The sequence below is a fragment of the Ostrinia nubilalis genome, chromosome 7 (genome assembly GCF_963855985.1).
Source record: "Ostrinia nubilalis chromosome 7, ilOstNubi1.1, whole genome shotgun sequence".
Lineage (NCBI taxonomy): Eukaryota > Metazoa > Arthropoda > Insecta > Lepidoptera > Crambidae > Ostrinia > Ostrinia nubilalis.
The window spans coordinates 9,377,580-9,396,721 of record NC_087094.1 but is presented as its reverse complement, the minus strand read 5'-3'; the positions used below and the strand labels follow the sequence as shown (position 1 = coordinate 9,396,721).

The window sequence follows — 19,142 nt, the reverse complement described above, 5'->3', positions numbered from 1 at the left end:
TTTAAAAGGATGCGAACGATTTAAATTTCAATAGGTAGACAAAATTGATAATTCTTAATTATCAAATTAAGCTTTCTCCAGTAACACTGGAGAAAGCTTAAATTTAAGCACACAGTAACGCTCCTCACGTAGTAAACCACTTTTCGTTACCCCGCGATATCGTAAAAATTATACTCGTAACTCATTCGTGTATCGTTCCACTAACGTTTACAATAAAAACTTCACAGAAATTGATTTGTTTAATGTAACATTATCAAAGCTCAAATCCGTCCTTTTTAATAGTTTGGCTAGTGAATAGCTTTCCAATCTGTCACTATCTTTGTGTTCCTCATTCATTTTTCTGTTTTATTTTATTTTGTTTCCGACTGACGGCATGTCGGACCTATATCTACATATATTTCAGTTGCAAAAAGTAACTATTACATTACAACTACATAAGATTCCATAGTGGTTGGCTCGATATGCCGTTGTCTGTGCACTAGGTTTTGGCTTGTTGTTAAAAAATTTAGTCCTAAGAGTGGCTCATTTGTAACCAATATTGTAATAGCTATAAATAGGCACTAATTTGGTCTTTAATCATATTCATCTTTACTATAGTACTATTGATTGTACATGACTGTATGTTAAAAAACAAATTAAAAAAAAAAAAAAAAACACTGATATTATTATACTGTGACTCATCAAAGTCATCATTGTCAAAAATATTGACAAATCGCGAACTGTCACGGCCAAAAAACTGACACGCGTCCGTCCTCCGTAAGCGCCACCGCGCGACTGATTGAGATTGTTCAAGCCGTCATGGACGATTTTTTCCACATTTTTTAACATTGTAACTAAATAAGACGCAATATAAAAATTTCATCCGTTAAAAGCCCTCAAGTTATTTCTGAACTTTAGTTTAGTAAAAGATTTAGAATCTCAAATCGCTTATTTTAAAAATAAAACCATAAATAGAAAACGAATAGAGGTAACTTTGGGAATTTATTCTATCGAGTCAACTTCATCAAATCGTGTTTCCATCCGTTAATAGCCCTCGAAAATATCCTCAACTATGCCCAATAAAAATCTTAGCCTTTAATTTTACTGTTTAGTACCTCAAAAATGAAAAATGAAAACCTCATTTTCGCCATTTTCTCTGCTACCCGGCCTTGAATTGCAAAGTTTTCTCCCCAGCCGATCTCTTCGTTATTTATATAGTCGCCTGAGTGCCGAGTTAGCATAAATGTTTGTCACCATAGTTTTAAAACTTTGACTTCTTAGTCATTCAGGTTAAACCGATTTATCGTTCACTTTTAATTTAAACAAGGCATAGAAATATATTGGGCTCTTTTATATTTTCTAAACAGATTCTAGGGCGATACGCTGAATGTCGCATTTAATATTAAAAGATTACTCTGATCGAAGTTTGCGAGGGTTAACCCTATGACGTAAGCATTTCTTCCCGACCAAAGACACCCTTTGGATCCCTTTTAATACGATAATGTGGCTCTATCTTTAGTCTGCAGTCACACACGACCCTCGTGTGCTAATTGAATTTAAGGAATAAAATCCAATCGCCCCGATTCTTTATTATTCAAGATCCAATTTGGATAAGGTCTGATCGGTCCGCGGGGCGCGGGCCGAGAGGGGCAGTCGAGAATAAAATTGGATTTGTCACTCAAAACATAAGGCTGCCTTAAGTTTAATAAGAAAGTATTGTATCGTAAACGCAACAAGGTTATTCCAATGGTCTTTCAAGTTACCTTCCGCTATAAACTTTTCTCAAGTCGTTCTTTTAATAAAAAAGCTATCAAAGCTCACTATTTATTACGATTTTTATTATGTTATTGGCTAAAGCTCTGATAGCGTCGCAGGGCTACGGATTACCGAATTGTGAGACTCATTCATGATTTTAATACTAAAAATTATAGTACTACGCTTTTTTATTTTGTTGATTTTGTACCTACTTATATGCAAAAAGCATAGTTTTTGTAATAAATATGTAAATTATGATGGTTTATAAAATAAGTTAAGTTATAAAAAACGAATCTCATGAAAACACATGTCAGTCTCTCCGTAAACTTGATTAATATGCAAATAATTATGAATTCATGGGAAAAATAAATATCAATTACCCGAGCTTTCGATGCACAACCCTATACCCGCCTTATTTAGTTAAATATTAGCACAGATTTATCATAATGCCGCTCCCTACTTGGGGCATCACAAAGTTGTTGCGAGTGAGTGAATGTTGTGGGGAGTTGAGTCTCTTGCATTCGACAGATTAGTTTTTTTTTATAGCAGATGCAATCTTACGTGTGTATTTAGCTTTTATAGTTTATTAAGAAAGATTTACAAAACTTATTTTTTAGAGATAAGTACAATGATTTCTCAGTTAATACTTTGGACTACGAAAGCTCTACATCACATAAAAATAAAATTAAATGTTTATCGTAAAATAGCACCAATTTAAGTGTCTAGCTTGATGTGATATCGTATATCAAGCAGTATTCATTGCTAAACTAACTAGAAACTGGGCAGAAGTTGCATTTCAGTGATAACGGTTAAACATCCATCACACAACTTAGAAAAGGATATTTGATGCTGTTCCTCTTGGTCAAAAAAATGATATTTCAAGCACTCTGATTAAGTACCTATATTCCAAATTAATCCCAACGGGGCATATCAATAAACCCGTGCACACAACCACGACGTGTGCGGTTCCCCCATGCGGTGGCATCTCTGCACTGATAGCGCCATAATTTCAGAGACACACCGCAGCTATAGATAAAGCACCCCTGTTTACTAATATTTGCTTTTTACGAATATGGATTGTTGTTTGTTTTTAATTTGTAAACATTGTGCCGGGATAAAACTAACAAAAAGTCGATGCCAAAGATAAGAAAGTCACTAAGCCTTTTTAGAGGAGCAATAGAGTGCGTAAAGGTCTTAAATACACAAGATAAACTAGGTATTTAGACTTAGTTACCGAAGCTCACTAAATAAGCCATTCCATAGCTATTTGGCTGGAGCGGGAATGATTACGGCACTGTCTCAGTCCCGAATTAATAGTAAACAGAGGCTTCTATTAGTGGGCTGAGCTCTGATTGCTATCACAAAGATGGATTAGGGTCCACGCCGCTAACGACTGACTAGGTACGAACTAATACTGCATCTTGCACTTTAATAATCTGTGTTGAGTTTGATTAATCTTAACAACATTTTGAAACATCTATAAAACATAGTTTAAATGTCATGATATTTCCATAAGAATGACAACATCATTATCTTTTAACAATCCATTTTGCATATTATTATTATTATTAGTACTATGTATTATGATGTCTAGATCCCAAACTTATTTAAATAATAATGATTAAGTTGCTTAAGTAAGCAAGATTTCGTTTGTATGAAATAATGCTATTTTGTTATTATATTAAGTTAGTAAATTATTTGTAAAAATCTTTAAATTGTAAATAAAGTTAAAATTTTTCACAGATTACCTAAATACTGAAATTCTGAAAGGATAAATGGTATAGGAATCAAAAGATTTCTTTTCAAGTGAAAACCAGCGCAATAATTGCTGCACGTATTTCAGACGGGAGATTTCCAGTGCAGAAGCTGATGAGTTAGTTTATAGTGAATATGAAACGATCATTGAAAACGCGGAAATTAAATAGCCGCTCATATCCGGCCGGTGAAGGGTGGGTGACGTCTGCGTCGCTTTCGCGCGCATGATCGCGGGTGCAAAGTGCCTAGGAGCGCTTACACGATACACGATAGTAGGTACTATGTAGGTAAAAGTTGATTTCAGGATCGTTTCTGTTGCTGAAATTGCACCCATTACAACTTTACTTAAGATGCCACGGTGTTTGATTTTATATTCCGTCATCAAGGTGCTTAATGTAAAAGCTTAAAAAGCTCTTAGCTGTGTAGCTATTTAGTCGCTTGTTGTATCGAAACAATAGGTACCCCTAACTGGTATGCATTTACTCCACTCACTGGCCTGTGGCTAACCTCGGTTGTTTTTAACCAATGATTCATTATTACAATTTAATACGATTGATATAAAACAAAAAAACTCAAGTCGTTATTACTAACGTAAATAAAATAAACAATCTTGTCCACTTTATGTGACATGTGTTGTTCTAAGTAAGAAATAACAGCAATCAGCAATTTTAATTAGGGATTGTTATCTTAATAAGCGGTTAGACAACTTCGGCTTACGGACGTGCATATTGGCGTAGCGCTGACGCACGCGCCGCGAGCGTGAGATGCCAATCGGACGCATTATAGCAATCAATTCAAATCAAACACCGACGCAAATACGATATTTTTTTTCTTAATTGGACTAATTAATGCTGCTCCCAATTACAGTCTAATGAGTCAAGCATAATACATAAACAATGATAACGCGGTGACGTTCGTTAACCCGAAATGATCCTGCAAATGAGATGATCTGATGACACCCTATTACCTAACGTCAATTAAGGTTATCTGCGGTTACTAAATAATTAATACTTTTTACTTATTAATTTATTTATGTACGAGTATAATGCAACGAAATCGTCGCGATATTTTCCATAATTATACGTCCGCTTGAGTTTTTATTTATTAATATTTTTACATAATATCCACTCAGTATTAATTATGAAGATTATACGGATGCTATCTTTATGGGCAATGTTATCATTAATGGACGATGCTATGGATAATTAGAATATGAATATTACTTGTCCGACAAAACGCTACATCATTCATTATAAAGATGATATCAGACTGTTATAAAACCAATAAAGATAATTCAAAGTGGAAAATCATTGTTTTGAATGTTCAAGCCAATTTAGTGAGCTTTTATCTCATATTTTACCGAGCTTTGAAGCCGGGGCCTTTAGACCTCTTAAATAAGCTTTCGGAAAAAGTGTCGCATTCACGTGAGCCTTCCTAACAACGCCGATATTTCGCTGCTATTTATGTAAAGAAATTGGAATAGCGGCAGGTGTTGTTAGAGAGTCGCAGCCATTATAAGTAATGACGATGACTGTACAATTTAGAAGAAAGCTCCTGTTAGTGTTGGCGAGCCAATTAGAAGTGTTAGGCGGCGGAGGAGCCCCCGCCTCTCGGTTGTCCAATTAAACTCCCCGATGTGCCGGCGACGCCGGGCGCCGACACACTACCAGCTCCGTAATTGCGTAAACCACTTCTAAACAAACCTCGGCTTTTTTGCACGGCCCACTAACAATAGATTCATGTCAGACACCACAAGAACTCCCTTACGTTCTGTGCCTCTTCTATGTAACTATTGAGTTGTTAATTAAATTCGCACAAAATTACCACCGCTCGCAAATCCCCGCGTCATAGACTCTATCGCCGCAACGTAAAAGCGATTTCAGCACGGTCCGAGCTCGGCGGTCGGCACTGATGTTGTTTCTTGTTTAATTACAACAATAGTGGCCCCTAATGAGAGTTTGCGCTAATAAGCGCTGCAAAATGTAATCAACATGCCTCGTCGCTCTAATGAGCCGAGTTCCTGGCAAAAACAAGCGATGTCGACATTTTACTGGAAATTAATTAGGTGTTCTACCTATACCGGGATCTGAGTAGTCCTGGACTCGCCGGAAACTCTCCTTTTCTAACTCGTTACGCCAAACTCCATGCGTTTCTCAGAACGTGCAATTATAAATACTGAAAATCGACTTCTAATCACAGTTAATGAGTTTGGACGCCTTTGCTATTTCATCTCCAACAAAATAGAGGAGGAATCGCTCCATCGAACAACTTCTATTGACAACAAAGTACACAGACCTGGTAAACGTCGTTAACTTAAATAAGTACGTTTGATTACGTCGTAGCTAGCTACCCCATTAAAACTTAACGAGGGGCAACCCCGGGGAAAATAACTAACCCAATTTCCCTTTGCCGGGAAATCATTAAAAGTCTTAAAAGGGTCTTTTCATATATTTTTTACCCGGGAGCGTACGTGCAAATAAACACATTTTTACATACTCGAACAAACAATTCCCCTAACGAGGCGGGAGCGTAACGAGCGCGGGCGGGCGGTGACCAGCGGGCGGCCCGCGCTCGCTCGCTCGCTCGCCTGGCGCTAATTGGGAGGATACGCTCGCAATGTGTCTCGTTACACGCGCCGCCCGCTGCCGCCAGCCTACCTGCTGCCGATAGTCGCTTGCACCTAACGACAACCCTGATTTATTACACCACACCACCAAATTGACAACCGAAACCTAATGCTTGGTTTATGTCACGAAAACGCTCGCTCCGTTCCTGATTGGCACTCATGGTATGTACGCGCTTACTTGACCAAAACAAGCCCCAGTTTTTATATTAAAGCTCACATATTTAAATAACTCAATCCAATTAACACAATTTTATCGCGTACGACGTATTCAAATTAAACGGCCACATTAACATAATATTCTGGTAGGTATAAATAGCTACGAACTAATTAAGCGAAATGAATGTTTCTCTAATTATTCCAAACGATCATGTGGCTTTCAGACTGTGTAGAGTTCTGTTAGGTGCTAAAATTTAAATTAGATCCGAGGAAATTCAATAGCTCCGTAACTAATCTCATATTTTGCATCGTATTAATAATTTAATTAATAGATTTTCCAATTAGTTCTGGGAACATAATAATGGATGTGTGCAGAATTAGCGTTGGATACAATCTGATTCGAGACTCGTCGGCAATTACGAACGACTACAAAATACGTCGAATACCTCGTAATTGCTGAGAATATTACGGCAGTGAACTTAATTGTTCTCGACTTAATTAATTAAGCTTTTGTTTGAAACTAACAGCAAAGTGTAGACTTGGCAATTCTAAATTGGATCTTGTAATTACCTTACCCTCCCTTTTGCTGAAACTGTCTACTTTCAATTATGGGCGTAGCTTTGTTAATGAAATCAATTATAATTGGGACACAATAAGCCTATTTGAATGCCAATAATGATCAACAATGGGTTAATTATTTGTATTCTCGTCGTGGCGCTGGTGTTTAACTAGTATGTGCGGCTGAAAACATTCGGCGGGGTGTTCAGCGGACACGTTTAGGGTTACCAGTTGATGGAAAAACCTTTCAAATATTCCGGGAAATTTCAAAAAAGCCTGAACAATGCACGGGATGAAGTAAGCGGTCTCACGCGCACCGGATATAGCTAGGGTTCGGTATCCTTTTCATATAACTTAGAAGTTCTGATGTTTAAAGACGGTTAAAGGATAATAAAGTAGCCGGAATACCAGATAAATCCTGACTAATTCGTACGGGTGGTAACCCTACCTCCGTTCATTAGAGTTCACCATTAGGTGCTCGGCTGATCATTACGGAGCCCTCTAATGAGCAACTTTGGTGCCTAATACTCCTAATCATTACTGACACTGCCGCTTTTTAACGAACGTTGAAAGCTGAGACTTATTCCAACTTTCTGCTTGATGGAAAACTAAGCACACCAGTAACGGGCATTAGTTTTTATTTTTTATTAATAAATAAATATGTACCTACTAAATATGTAAATAGACAATGTAGAGTCGCTTATCTTAAAACGATGACATTTTAATGAGTCTCTAAGTCCTTATAAAAATACTAAACATGTACGCAATTTTGTATAATCTTGTTTTATCTAAGCTACCTTACATCTCAATCGCTTTTTGCCTGTCTTCTAGTGCTTATCAAGCATTAATTAGTGCTATAAGAGTGCACGACTATAAAGTTATTAAAAATAAAGTTATTATATTACTTTAGTCATAAAACAAAGCAACACCATTGTATTTCATAAATGAGCTGGTTCCATAGTTGTGTTAGACAGGCGAGGTCTAAGAGACCCGAGCCAACTTTAATTAAGACACAATAATTAAAATAACAAGCAGCTGGCGGGCGCATCAGTATGCGAGGTCGTGGGGTTGCATACGACACGTCACTAATCCGTCGGCGCATTATACCCAGCCATGTCCTAACACTCGGCTCTACAAAACAACATAACATTCCTTAAGTTTTTTTTATATTCGTTCCGTAAAGCTAAGGGGGAAAACCATACTGCCTAGTTTGGCGCGCAAAGAGATCTGTCAATTTGTTTTTTTTTTTATAATTGCGTACTCGCAACCACTGCTGCTATGCCACATCAGTGTAGTATTTATTTTTAATTAATTATTTTACAGTTCGTAGTTATACAGATTTAAATTTAGAGCCAAGAAATGTAGGAAGTACTGGGGAACTGTTTGTTGCACTTTTTACATGAAGTACTAATTTTATTCCCAGCTGGTTAAGAACCCACAATCGCAGCTTGCGTAGTGGTAGATAAGGAAACCACCAGTCCATTAGGGAAGTTTCAGGGGTTCCGCTTCCCGCCTAAGCGTTTTTTTAATAGTAACCGCAGAAGTAATCGATCATCAAAGATCTCTTTTGAAAATTTTATGCCTTATCTTTTATAGAGTTCAGTTAATATACAACTTCCTTGCTCCATTAAGAGTAAGTGCCTACCTACATATTTATTTATTATTTGGTTAGCACAAATTAATGTTCTCTTGCGTGAATTCAATAATATTTTCAAGTTGATATTTTTTTTTATTAAAGACTTAGGTAGGTACTTATCTGGTGTTCAATTCTACCATTGATTAACTATTTTAAAACTGCAAAGAAATAAGTAACGCATCTTAATAAGTTTTATTTTTTCTTTAAATACACGCACATAGCGGGTCTTTTTGTATGTCACAAATAATAATGTAATGTAAGTGACTCTCCCTTAAAGTGGGCTTCATAAAAGCTGTAATCTCTTTGGCGGGAACTTCCTGGTAAGCGCGGATTGACAAACCACTTGCGTCGAGGGTTGAATCTTTGAATTTCTCAGAAAGAGTGCTTCTTCTTACCAGAATCTTAATGTCAGATTCTGAATGGTTATTTAAAGATTAATAATGAAATTAAACTGTGTATTTAGTATTGAAAAGTTGGTACAAATTACATTTGCAGATAACTTTCCAGTACATAAAATTATTTAAACGTTGCAAATTCAGAATAAAATTAAAAATCTTCACACAAAATAACATTATTTGTCTCTTTCTCTTATTATTTTTTAGGAGATTACGGAGATTTATTATCATGACCTTTAAAATGAACTTCCTTTGTTTACCGTAAGTGAATGTTTGTATGTGCGATGTAACCGATATTCCCGGTACCGGCGCGGGCGCAGCCAAATGAACCGCGATTAAGCAGACGCAGCTGAATGGCCAAACCATCACTTAATTGACTGCTAACACGCTTACAACCGGACGTATTGAACCACAAATCAATTGCTACGGAACCGTAACGTACGTAGAGGGCCGTAAAAGTGAACGCTGATTGAAACTCTACGTCAATTTTTTTCACACAATCCAATAACGTTTACTTGATTTCTTGCAATATTTTACTAATTAATAATAATTTAATTAAACGTGCCTTGTAATTAAGAAAATTAATTTTGATTACATACTTGTTTCTGACTTTTAAATGATTTGTATTAAAAACAATTAAGTATTTTTGGTCACCCCAATCCCATAAGATAACGCCGATAACCCCATGGATCATATTCCAATCAGTCACCGTGATAGAGTTAACAGCGGATGACTTAATTGCTATCAAACTGTAATTGATTATTCTCGCTCGAAGTTAACTACGACTTCCTGGCTGCAATAAAGTTGCCATATTTGATATTGTCCAATGAGCCGTTAAATGTTGTTTACGTCCGAACTAATTAACAGTGAAAGTAAACACAATTATTGACCCACTGCGATAATTCAGTTAGCAGGAGGAAGTCGGCCGGCAATCAACAGGCTAATCTTTGTGGGGCGCACACAAGACAATGCCGTGTTTTTTGTTAGTAAACATTTATTTTCTTTGCAACAAATGAGGAAAATAATAGTGGAAAGCAACTGGTAATCGCGTTAGTTTGTTTAATATAATTGTATTCAGTAAACAAACAATTTTCACTCCAGGTGCCGCATGAAATGGCGTTTATTTATAATTAAGTATTTAACGAAGTTTTTGTTACAGTAAATAAAAGAAGTTCAGTAATTTTACATACAAAAAGTATTTTGTAGTAAAAAGTGTGTCTGATACACATGTGTAAAAAACTAAACAAAGGACTTACCGGTTAAATCAATCTCCTCTTCGCAATTGTAAACACAATAAAGATAGAGCCAGTTTTTCCAAGCTAGTCCTTTCAATCCACAGAAACAATACCACAGTCACGACAATGGATCACTTTGGATTTCGTCCACTCCAATTGTCACTTGCGTGTAGAGTTTTTGACGTTATGGGGACGCGATGTAATTGTTTTGGTGTTCGCGGGTAGAAATGTTCCGGTTGGCGCGGACCGCTGACCGGCCGAGTCGGAGCTCGAGTAAAGTTTGCGAGTCGGAGACGGCGGGTCGGCGCGTGCAACCCGGCGGAGCACTCGCGGCGAAGTGTGCTGTGCCGGCGGCCGGCGGCGGCGGGCGAGCCGGGGCGGGCGCCTTGGGGTGGATGGATCAACACTCTAATATAATGACGGGGTCGGAACACTTTAATACTCTAATTGAAAAAGTATACTCTGACAACAGCTTTTAAGTGTAATTAAGGCTACGTCTTCACGTGAACTGATAAAATTGCTTTGATAATACATTTACAATTATGAAATGTAAACAATATCTTATTGAAATTGTAGAGTCTGGTTACTATGTATTACTATCACAGTACGATTTGTTTGAGATCAATATTTTATTTCGGTAAAATATATTGGCAGATTTGTAATAAAAATACAGGTTGCAGTCGATAAAACTAATCGGCAGGATCGTCACGTCCCACCGCGCTACATAGGTAAGAAATATCACAAATACTACCTCGATAGTGGATTCCGGCCTAAATTCAATTCCACCCCTTTCCCCCGCGCCCGGTAGGAAACCAATCTTCTTTACATTCCCTCGCCGACAAATTTATACTCCTCCATACGTCCTTCCTAATAGGAACCGGCCGTGAGCGCGGTCGGAGCTGGTCGCCGTTCGGTCGCCGGTCGCCGTCGCACAGTAGTTTGATTTTAAAAAAAGGTGGACATACGATCGAAAGTCATAATTTCACCGAAACAAAAATTGTTTTGGATAGCATTTTGAATGCTGATCAACATTTGTCATTATGAATTTTTCGATAAAACGAGCCTTTCGTGCTTAAAAAAAATATGACAAGAAAATTTGTATGGAGAAAAATCTTTTTTATTTTTTTTCTGGCTACTGTTGCAAACTGTAGCGGTCAAACCTTATGTAGTCGTAAGTACCTATGGTGCCTAACATTACTACATAAATACTTTTTGCGGGCACGCGCGGCCAAGCGAGTAATGGACATGCAAAATTTTAAATATTTTTATTTATTCATTATTGATTTTAATGCACTTAAAGTAATTATTAATAGATAAATATACTTAGTCTAACTTACTACAGCCCCCTATTACCTCATTTCACGCTAAAACCTTCCAAACTAGAACCTAAGTTTGTAGGTACTAGGTAGCCTAAGTCGATTATTGTCATTATAATATTCACTACTGGGCTACTGGTTGTCGTGTAAGATAGATTAGGTAGATATCAACCCTTTACCGAGGTATATACCTACTTCTTGGCACTTAGTATAATACCGACATACATGATTAAAAAAAGTCTTCAAGCAAGAACCCTTGACTTCAATGGTTATGAAAGATTTTTTAACTTTCTAGAGTAGTCCTGAATAGATCCTTAAATCATTTTGACTGTCATAATCGATTACAGTAGGTAGTGGGTTCAGTAAGGGTTTCAACCCATATGGTAAACAATACATTTTTATGGCTCTCCATTCAGTTAGTCAAATAATTCCATCATAAATGGAAATATCCGTAACCCTCTTCTACACATTATTCATCATCCATCATCATTTCAACCATAGAACGTCCACTGCTGAACATAGGCCTCCCCCAATGATTTCCACAATGGCCGCTTGGTGGTGCCCTGCATCCACCGCCTTCCTGCTACCTTTCGGTCGTCGGTCCACCTTGTGGGTGGACGTCCTATGCTGCGCTTTCCGGTACGTGGCCTCCACTCCAGAACCTTGCTGCCCCATCGACCATTAGTTCTGCGTACTATGTGCCCTGCCCATTGTCACTTTAGCTTGCTAATCCGTTGGGCTATGTCAACGACTTTGGTTCGTTTACGGATCTCCTCCTCATTTCTGAATCGATCTTGTAAAGAAACACCGAGCATAGCCCTCTCCATAGCACGTTGTGCAATTTTGAGCTTATTTATAAGGCCTATATTGAGAGGCCACGTTTCCGAGCCGTAATGCCACACATTATTGCAGATCCATTATGTACACCTCTACCTATAGTTTTATATGCCAGCTAACGTACACAAAAACGGCTGATACATGGTGCAGATAATGTGATAACATTTTGGTGTACTGCAAACCTGCCTATTGGATTCTTTCGGAAAAAGTAAGTATGTATGTGAGTGACTTTGATTATTTTGAACACTCTGATCAAGATAAGTGAATAGGCTAAAATATCTTTTTTTGATTGTTTTTCGAACGAAGATAATATTAATTGAAGACATGAATGGAAGAAGGTGATAAATGACGGATTTCAGATTTTTCTCAGTTCGATGATTGGGTAAAGGTATGCTTTATGCTTTATGTTTGAGGCTACTTATAAAGGTGTTATGTAAGTTATCTTTTTAGACGAAGGGAAAGAAACTTACACCTCTTTAAAGGAGCCAAAAAAAAGAATATTTTTGCGAAAGTATAAGACTATTCAACAGAAGAACTGGAAATTACAGTTCTATCAAAATTGAAACTATCCCACTACCTACTGTAATCAATTATGACAGTCAAAATGATTTAAGGATTTATTCAGGGCTACTCTAGAAAGTTAAAAAATCTTTCATAACCATTGAAGTCAAGGGTTCTTGCTTGAAAACTTTTTTTAATCATGTATGTCGGTATTATAAGTGCCAAGAAGTAGGTATATACCTCGGTAAAGGGTTGATATCTACCTAATCTATCTTACACGACAACCAGTAGACCAGTAGTGAATATTATAATGACAATAATCGACTTAGGCTACCTAGTACCTACAAACTTAGGTTCTTGTTTGAAAGGTTTGAGCGTGAAATGAGGTAATAGGGGGCTGTAGTAAGTTAGACTAAGTATATTTATCTATTAATAATTACTTTAAGTGCATTAAAATCAATAATGAATAAATAAAAATATTTAAAATTTTGCATGTCCATTACTCGCTTGGCCGCGCGTGCCCGCAAAAAGTATTTATGTAGTAATGTTAGGCACCATAGGTACTTACGACTACATAAGGTTTGACCGCTACAGTTTGCAACAGTAGCCAGAAAAAAAATAAAAAAGATTTTTCTCCATACATATTTTCTTGTCATATTTTTTTTAAGCATGAAAGGCTCGTTTTATCGAAAAATTCATAATGACAAATGTTGATCAGCATTCAAAATGCTATCGAAAACAATTTTTGTTTCGGTGAAATTATGACTTTCGATCGTATGTCCACCTATTTTTAAAATCAAACTACTGTGCGTCGCTGCGTAAATTATTAAGCAACCGGCGACCGCAAAGAAACGGCAAGTGTGTGTCCGTGCACCGTCGCTGAGAATTTAATTTCCACGGGCCGCCCGCCCTCGCCGCCATTGTCCGCCCAGTATTTCATTACGGCTCCAGCTTTTCTATTAATAAATCACTCTTCGCCTGCGCCGTTTAATTACGCCCCGGATCCGGCCATCGTCTGATTACACTTTCATCGAACATCTAATTAGGAGTGCAGTCGGGCCGGGTGGGAACGTGTGTATTCTTTGTTCGAGAGATATTACACTCGGCCTATATTACACCGCGACGCTGCTCCGTAGCTAAGTTCGAAATGAACAAACTTTGATTAAAATCGACCGCTTGCACCGCTTTAGTATACGCTTTAAGAGCCATTTCACAAAAATATTCCGCGCGAATTTAGGTAAAAGCTGTCAACGCAACGTCAAAAGAGTAAAAAGAACGCTGAAATGGACAAAAAAATCTTGAGCCGTGACTGTATTAAGACTTAATTTAAGTTATTAATTTTAAGATAGAATGAGGTATTCAAACTTGATAAATTAATTTAAATTTTTAATAGAGTTTAATAAGTCTTTTATATTTCGATTCATAATGAAACACGAAAAGGTATAATTTGTAAAATATATATTAAGTACAAAATAAAGACAGTCACATAGTGAAAAAAAAATCTGCCCCCTTACAGCTCCATCATCGGACCCTGGATACGAAATATTCGTCAAGGCGAATCACACAAGCCCAAACTCCATAGGGTTCTATTGTTTTGTTACGGAGGTGGCCATTGCATCTCCTCCAGATCCATTATCAGACAGAGCTAAGAAATAAATAAATAAATATTATTATAAGTAAACAAATAACTAAAATAATTCATCATACTATCTTACTTCTTACTAGTCTTACTAATATTATAAATACGAAAGTTTGTGTGGATGTCTGGATGTTTGTTACACTTTCACGCAAAAACTACTGAACAGATTTTGATGAAACTTTACAGTACAGTACAGCAGTACTAGGCAGTCTGTGTTCAACTATCACTCGGGTCGGAAGTTCCTATCGCAAGACCTTTGGTTCACTCAGTTCCGATATGACTCTAGTGCTGTGTGTAATTATTTTCGTGAATACACTGAGTTTATTAATTTCTACGAGTGGATTTCATTTTGCCTGAGATCTACGCCATGAACCCTGAACCAGAAGAACTTGTCGCCAGCGACAGCGACGCTCATCCATCCCTGGCGTCGACCAGAATAACAATGTATAGGCTATAATTTATGACGATCTGTGACAAACTAAATTTCAAGCGGGTGAAGCCGCGGGCAATACTACATATTTCATACTAGCTTTTTGCCCGCGACTTCTTCTGCGATGAAGTGGAAAATGGTTCTAATAGAATTAAAATATTCTAAGAAAATTAATTTTGTTAAAATAAATTATTATGATTTTTGATATAAAAATCTACAAATTATTATGTTTAAATATTTGAATACTTAAAAAATTATGAGATCTTTCTAAAACAAAATTAAAACACTACACCTGCCGCAGATTTCTTTGTAAACAATGTTTTTTTGTTTTTCCTTCAGGTGCTAAAATCACCAGGCTATTGTGTGCGCATACTCTGGAGTATTCCACATACAACTGGTCGTCGGAGAAGCATAGATTTCCATTAAGTCTACTCCCGCTACCATATGGAACTCCGCTAAAACTCGTGAGGGCGCCAACACTTGCTTTTTATCGAAAATTTGTATGAGCAGCTGCGCACGCGGTTGCCCGTTGCAGGCTCTATGCAACCACACTATTTTAAACCGTGGTCCCTAAGCATGAGATGGGAAACTGTACTCTCTTGAATTCTCTTTAATTTGATGGTGTTAGGGGAATCCTAGGAATGAATACAGACTTTCCAATGGAATCTCCTCATCAATATTGCGAAATTGCGAGTTGCAATGCAATGTTACGTTTTCACTTGTTATTTTATTGTACTCTGACTTTGATTTTCCAAACACGTGTCAAAATAAAAAAAATAATTTAATTCAAAAGTACTAAGGAATATTTCATTGATATCAACTTAGAAACAAGCACAGATCACAGAAACTAAAGGGAAATGTGACAAGGGACAAATTGGAACATATTGCTTGTGAAAGCAATGATGACAGTAGCGACGTCATTATGTAAACAGTTTATATTGCTTGCATAGTACTAAAGATTATTCGAACGTTGAATACTGATACCGCAGTGGATAATGAGCACATAATTTGATTTCTTTGTGTGTGTGAATTTCTAATACGACACTGAGTTTCGAACTCAGCGCATTACTTAGCATCTCTCTATATTTCTATGGAACCAAGTTATCTCCAAAATAACATTCCACACCTTTTTAACATAGTCAGGTAATAATTTTAATAAAATACGAAGCACGTCATCTATCAGTAGGATATATGTATATTTTAGAAGTTAATAAATTATGCATAAAATATAAACACTAGAAGTTTAGTTAAATCGTAGAATTTCTGAAAAACAAGTACTAAAATCGTACTGAAAAAAAAGTATTAATATGTTATCTAATTTATTTATTAAACGTCGAATTTTATCAAAGATTTTGTACTAAAGTTTTTGAAAAAATTTTATAGCCTACATAGAAAAAAATTAGGATTCTAAATCGTGAGAGAATTTTTTTTCGGAACCTATTGCCTCCAAACAAACAAACAATTAAATCTTTCCTCTTTCATTAGTATAGATTTAACAACAAAGCTTCCCTCTCGAAACAAAACGCTTCTTTTTCTTCTTCACGAAACAAAACTCAAAGCGGATATTAAATAAACAAATCTTTGAACAATTTCACAGCGCCATCTAGTCCAAAAGTAGGCCACCAATATGCTTGTGTTAAGGGTGCTAGCATAATGGATATACTTTTTTATAATTTATTTATTAAATTAAATACATGGTACCTACATATTATACATAGTTACACCCAGATCCGTCAAAGAAATTAAAATTCATCATTTCAATTTCTGCTCGGCCGGCCGACTCTAAACAGCCTCTCGGCATAGTATCAAATGTATTTGGTCGCCGTACAAATCACCGCTTTACGACACGAACGCACGTAAACGTCACGGCGGGAAAAATGACACAGGTCCTGCCTTGACGGGCGCTCGCGCCATACTAATCGATGTCGGCTTGCGCATTGTAATTTATACTGATATTCACATCAATATTTAGACAAAGTGGTTACTAATATTTAAACAATAACTGTAGAAATCAATTCTACAATGAATATTCTTTATTTTGGGATACTTTTATTGCAGTTATTGCTGTGTTTTTAAACCAAAAACCACGATCAAAATGTGACGTTAATCTTCAAATTTACCAAATTATTTTTAGATTTTACTCAATAATGGTAATGAAATTCAAGAATCTATTTCATTAATGGACTACAAGAATATATGTCCGATGATTACTATATATTTTTAAGCTTATTATATTAGCATAAATAATAGATACAGGACTTTGAAAATGAGTCTGCGGCAATTTTTCCGTAAAATGGTTGTGGGACATGGGGCACTGTGAATTAAGCAAAAGAGTTTTAGTAAATCCGTTTCATTAATGGTCAACACCAAGGATTGACCTATCTTTCGCAGTTATTAAATAATCTCTGGGTGTTGCTTAAGATAGTAATTCATGCTTCCAAAATCTTAGAAATTCGCACGAAAATGTAAAATGGCTCTTAATATCACGTTAAATTAAAACTGAGCATTGTAATAAAGTATCATTTAAATTGCGCTTAAATTGAAAAACTTTTAAACAATGAAAAAGTAGTCTACTGTTACAGAATCCTCAGGAGTATTATGTAGAGTCCCTATTATAGCCGATGTAATTATGGATAAAAGGTAGGTAATTACCTTAGTAATATTCTTTCTAATTGTTTAAAGAGATAAAAAATAACATATTAATATAATAAAATCCATCTAAAAACGAGTAACGTTTGATCAATTTCAATGATGGTCGGTGGGACGTGGGCGCTGCGTTCCAGCGCAGAGGCTGGTTTGCTATGTTACTTCGATTGTGTCTCGCTGTAATGCGATTATAATTACGTCGCGAGTTATCTCCGCAGATAACAGGTGAAAGTTCGCGGTTCTCGGTAATGGCTGAAGAGGTTTTTTAATTTCCTGCATCGGATGGAGCGGGCAAGGCAGCGGCCCGCGGGCCGGCCCGCCCGCGCCCGTTTAACTTATTGCCACGGTTAACGAGAATACGCCGTTGTGTGCCGGCAAAATTGAAGGATTTACTCCGCGTCCCTCCTTTATTAAACGTATTGCACACACTCCGCTCGCTGTGTGCGTGCCGACTACACGCAGTATGCCGAAATTACATTTCACATGAGTCGTAATAACAAGGGCGGGCGTAAATCACGAGCATTATTAGTTTCTCTTGTTACTCGTGCCATTTGTCACTTTGTATTGATGCAGAAACTGACACCTAGAAAGTATTGCGGTGATAATTGCTTTTGCTCGGTTTTGGTGAACGAAATGAAATTAATTAAAATCGAAAAACGGCGCGTTTAAGAAGTTAATGTTATAAATAAAATCAGATTTTCATTTTGTGGAACACAATTATAGTTAGCTAATTGAAATTAATTGCCCATCCCTAGATATTATTGATGTAAGTTACGTACAGTTCGAATATCAAACGGCCGGCTAGCGTCGAAATTGAAGATTGAAGCACCCATATTGGTTCACCAAACAAAAGGTATTGCTGGTCACGCCGAGACAGAATGCAGGTGACCACTGCGACGGGGCGGCGCTGTGCTCGGCGCAAGGCGCAATATCACCGGACTTCCTGTAAGCTAAAGCGTATCGCTCAAAGTTTCGCAATATACGCGCACCGAGCTCGTCCTTTATTAAAAACTATTCTCACATTTTTAATTAAAACTTGTGTTCCCCTACTAAAACTTTATTTAAGCAATAAAGGCGGCGCAATTAGCGGCGCTGTCCCCGCCGGCGACTTCACCTACTTTTCCTCTGCTTTAATGAGTGTTTTTTAATAAAGCCGGAGACTGCTGCAAGTTTATTAATTTAGTTTAACTCGCGTCACGGCCGGTCCGGTAGCGCCCGCCCTCGCACACTATAACCATACTTTTCAATTTAACACCCTGAACTATTACCTTAACAGGAAAGTTGCACAGAAATGCCATTAATTAAGTTCCATTATTTCTCATACTTTATACTCGATATTACAGATAAGCTTATTTGTACATGTAATAAATATAAATTGTTAAACGAACAGCAGATGAAAGATATTTTTTATTATTTTCATGAACGTCCGACGCATGCAATTAGAGATCGGCCGAAATCGAGTAACTGAAAATTGTTACCAGAAAGTACGTGGACGTTTTCTGAAACGTAGTACATTAGGAATCCAAAGTAACGATCGTTGTCGAGCTGCGAACTATAAGCTTGAATGACGTGGAGCCCCCTCGCGCGGTGCAGCCCACCCCGCCAAGTGTTCCGGCCATAATTACATTCCCGTGTCTAACAAATGGAGAATCGGTGTTGATTTGTGTTTAGCCGAGCC

At 37.1% G+C, this 19,142-nt stretch overlaps 1 protein-coding gene across 1 annotated transcript in view; it reads right to left on the bottom strand.

The window, feature by feature from the left end:
- The window catches only part of LOC135073234 (LIM domain only protein 3-like), a 51,349-nt gene extending 40,929 nt beyond the window's left edge, over positions 1-10,420 (bottom strand). Inside the window, exon 1 of the mRNA XM_063967340.1 lies at positions 10,117-10,420. The gene's annotated coding sequence lies outside the window, so the exon portion shown is untranslated. The remainder of the gene's footprint in view (positions 1-10,116) is intronic.
- Between the last annotated feature and the right edge of the window lie 8,722 nt (positions 10,421-19,142).